This window comes from Antrostomus carolinensis, unplaced genomic scaffold (assembly GCF_000700745.2).
Source record: "Antrostomus carolinensis isolate BGI_N321 unplaced genomic scaffold, ASM70074v2 scaffold27220, whole genome shotgun sequence".
Classification (NCBI taxonomy): Eukaryota; Metazoa; Chordata; class Aves; order Caprimulgiformes; family Caprimulgidae; genus Antrostomus; species Antrostomus carolinensis.
In genome coordinates this window covers 8,951-13,515 of record NW_010288227.1, presented here as the reverse complement: position 1 = coordinate 13,515, position 4,565 = coordinate 8,951, and positions in this window count along the sequence as shown.

Below are 4,565 nucleotides of genomic sequence, written 5' to 3'. Positions count from 1 at the left end.
CCGAGAAGCCAGGCATGCAGAGGGATCTGCGCGCAGCCTGGCTGCTCTCCAGAGCCCTTTGACTCCTGGCCCAAGCTTTGGGAAGCTTTAAGGAACAGCTCCCAGACTTTGTCCCTGCAGGAAGACAAGTGTTTGGTTTTTTATGTCCCCATTCCAGCAGATAAAGAAGGTGATTAGTTATTGATTAACCCTGTTCTGTCCAGCGTGCCTCCTCCCCCCCCCCCCACCCACTGGTCGATACAAATGCTCCCAGTTCCTGCTTCTTCCGTGGCACCTTTCTGGCTCTTCTCAGCAGGGATGAAGGAACACCTACACAAGTATGAACTAGAACTCGTGTTTTCTGCCCTTGGACTGTAGCAGGTCTGTGAGAGGTAACACAAGCTTGCTGGCCGTAGCTTTGCTTTTCTCAAGCTTGTTATCCAGCAAACTGTAAATCACCAAATTGAATCTAGGTCACCTAAAAGGGACGCAGACCATCTCTTTTGTCCCTAAAGAGCCTGTGTGCACAGCCCCCAGTTATCCCACGGGGCAGGGCATGCCAAGCAGGGATTAGCAGATTCTGTTTCCTTTTCTTCAGCAACTTCACATGGTGCTCAGCCCTGCCAGGCAGTGATTAGCAGTTTTCTGTTTCCTTACCTGCAGCGACTTCAGGTGGTGCCCACAGCTGTTTCAGTTCCTCTGTGCTGGTCTTTCTGCCATCAGGACTGAGGTGAAGAGTTACGAAATGGTTAAACTGACTCCCTGGACGCACAAATGCTGATGAAGGTGATAACTCAATCTGCTGGATCGGGAGACAGCTATTTTAAATACTTTTCTTGCTGGGAAGCTTACCACAGCTGAGTAGGGCAATGAATTTCTAGGCTTGAAAGGAGGTAGCAGCCAGCAGGCTGCTGGCATTGTTCTTGTGTAAATATTGGCTGTAGCTGTGGTATCCGGACAGCTTCACCTTTGGCCCCTCCACTCTGCTCCAGCTTGCAGAACTGCTCTAGGGGCTTTGGCAGAGGTTTGGAAATCCCGTGTCTATGGCTGTACCTCAGGGAACGTGGATTGGCCTCTTCGCAACGGAAACCTTCGCTGGACTTGTGAACACTTGCTTACCTACAGGAAAACTTGCTCTCTGGGCTTGGCTGGAGTCCACGAGCACACTCATAGCTCTCTGCTGCTCAGGCTTTAAGTTCCACATACGTTTATTGAAGGGTGTTGCTGGTTTACATGGTTCCTGGTGCATTTTTCTACCTTTTCTCTGTCCCATCTGTCACACTGCGCTTGCAGCTGTGCCTTAACCAGCTCAGAAGATCAGCCTGGCTGAAGAATACAGAGACTGCTTGAATACCTGATCTGCTCAGCATCTCGACTCTGACTTGTCCACCTGTGTTCAAATCCTGTGGCTGGAAAATGTGCTTTCTGTGGTTCACATCGGGTATTCCTCAAGTAGTTCAACCCCAGCTGAAACTTGCCTTCGTTTAGTTTTCCAACACTGAAATATCTCCAGCCTGGCAGAGAGGATCTGCAGTTTATAACTTTGACCTTTAATCAAGACCAGTGCTCTTTTAATTGCTCAGAATAAAATACCACACAGTGCAGGGACAACAACATTATGTGTTAGGACTTATGGCCTCGGACCTCTAGTAGATCTCTTTTCCCAAAGCCCTGTCTAGAAAGCTGTGCCTCTGTGATCTCTGGGGTATCCTGATGTGTTTGGACAACTCAGCCTGGACTTTCTCCTGTTTCCCTGCAAGCTCACCTCCTTGGAAACAGCAGAGGAGTCTTCACCCAGAAATCTTCAGGCTGAGAACAGGAAAATCAGTCCTAAACCTCCCCTTCGCTGCCTTAAGCTGATACAAAGACTGGCTCAGAACACAAGTACTGAACTCTCCTGAGTGCTGCAGCTTAGATAAACACCCACAACGTCGCATTAATTGCAGCAGTAGTTTATTAGAGCCCAGTGACCTGCTTGTTTGCAGGATCGGGACCTAAATACCCAAACCACTTGGGTAAGCTGCTGGGTGAAAAGCCCGACAGAAAGAAGGTGCCAACACCACCTCCAAAGCAGCGGCTCTTCAAAATAGATGGCCGGGCTCCTGCCACCCTCGATACCAAAATAATCATAGAAATCACAGACTGGTTTGGGTTAGGAGGGACCTTAAAGCTCATCCAGTCCCAACCCCCCTGCCATCAGCACGGACACCTTCCACTAGACCAGGTGGCTCAAAGCCTCATCCAACCTGGCCTTCAACACTTCCAGGGAGGAGCAGCCACAGCTTCTCTGGCCAACCTGGGCCAGGGTCTCACCACCCTCACACCAAAGAATTTCTTCCTAATATCCATTCTAAACCTCCCCTCTTCCAGTTTCAAGCCATCACCCCTTGTTCTGTCACTCCCTGCCCTTGGCCAAAGTCCCTCCCCAGCCTTCCTGGAGCCCCTTCAGGTACTGGGAGGCCACTAGAAGGTCTCCCCAGAGCCTTCTCTTCTCCAGGCTGAACAGCCCCAACTCTCTCAGCCTGTCCTCACAGCAGAGCTGCTCCAGCCCTCGCATCATCCTCGTGGCCTCCTCTGGACTCGTTCCAGCTGGTCCATGTCTGTCTTGTGTTGGGGGCTCCAGAACTGGACACAGCACTCCAGATAATCCCAGCCCAGGTAAACTGCAGAGGCACACGCTACTGTGCAGTGTCTTTCTCTCTTCCCCCGTCCCTCTGTTCCCAGGAAGGATCTGGGAGAGGTTTTCCAGGTGTGCTGCCCAAACCTGCAGTCACTTTTTGGCTTTGTCAGCCCCCTTGGTGTGTCCTGCTCAGGTTGGCTCCCCTGGCTGCTCCCTGCCCGCTGGCTGAGTCCATCTTTGGAGGGTGAGTGTTCCTGGCATGACTGACTCATCCTCCTTTCTAAGTTGATCCTTAACCAGACAGGTAATTAAGACTCGTTAGTGGTCTGGAAAATGCTGAGCACATCTTCCATTTTTAAACTACCCGAGGTGAGTCTGCCTTCTACATGTTTGCTGCCCTTTTTTCCACAGAGCCTGTCAACAGAAGAAATGGAGACTTTTTATTTGGAAGGACTGTACTGATGGGAAGAGCAGCTCAGTCTGAAGAGGACATATGATGTGTGGGGCTCCAAATGAGATGCAGTCTACATACTCGTGCTAATGCAAAGTACATTTATGTACTGACTGAGCTGGGTCTAAATGGACCCAAAATGGAGATGGAGCAGAGGGGGAAGATTTTGTGAGTTCTGCTGATCACAGTGTTAGAGCTCCCTTGACCTGCCTGGCCTTGCTGCATTCGGATGTGCTGTTATCTGTCACCACACCAAGCACTTGGCAGGAGGTCTGGCTGGCCCGGGGTGGCTCCAGGCTGCCTGCATTGCCTGGGGCAGGATCCAGCCCCGGGACAGCATTCCTGTGTTGGGAAAGCTTGTTATCATCACATGAGGTGGCCTTCCCCTGGCTGCAAAGCTTTGTAAAGCTGGTAACCAGAGCAGCATTATCTGTGGGAGCTTCTCCTTTATCAGTCAAGACTGAATCCTGCCCCAGAGGAGATGAACCCAATCTATCTGATGGTCTGAGGGCTGGAGCAGCTCTGCTATGAGGACAGGCTGAGAGAGTTGGGGCTGTTCAGCCTGGAGAAGAGAAGGCTCCGGGGAGACCTTCTAGTGGCCTCCCAGTACCTGAAGGGGCTCCAGGAAGGCTGGGGAGGGACTTTGGCCAAGGGCAGGGAGTGACAGAACAAGGGGTGATGGCTTGAAACTGGCAGAGGGGAGATGGAGCTGAGATGTGAGGAAGAAATTCTTTGGTGTGAGGGTGGTGAGACCCTGGCCCAGGTTGGCCAGAGAAGCTGTGGCTGCTCCTCCCTGGAAGTGTTGAAGGCCAGGTTGGATGAGGCTTTGAGCCACCTGGTCTAGTGGAAGGTGTCCCTGCTGCTGGCAGGGGGGTTGGGACTGGATGAGCTTTAAGGTCCCTTCCAACCCAAACCATTCTATACCTCATGCTGCGTGCTCTGTCCCCCACTGAGCTCCGGGGTCTGGGTAACAGTGTGATGCTGGGAGTCAGGATGCTCAGAGCTGCCTGGAGTTGTCCTCTGCAGTAATGCTGTCTGCAGGAGGGGGCTGTTCCAGCCATAGCCCTCTGCCAGGCAGGTTAAAAACCACCACACCACTTCTCTTGCACTATCTACAAGCCTGGAAAACCTGGACGTGGCACTGGGCAGAGGCTGTGGCCAGAGAGAGAATAACGGGTTTCTTTCTATAGCAGGGTCTGCTCTGCCCTTGACATTCAGAGAGGCTCCCTGGCTTCAGGGTGTCCTGCCAACAGGGCAGAGGCAGGTGGTTTGGAGAGCAGGACACAAAGCTCCTCCTGACGCAGGGAGGTTTTGTGTTTGACAGCGAGGAAAGGGACCTTCTTCCTTGTCACACTGGGAAGAAAGTGTCCCTTGTGATTTCCAGGAATACAGCATTTGGCTGCGACGTCCTACAAACTGCGAGTGAGGCAGTTTGTAGGCAGGGAAGGGAAATATCTTGCCTGGAGCATCTGCCTTACGAGGAGAGGCTGAGAGAGCGGGGACTGTTCAGGCTGG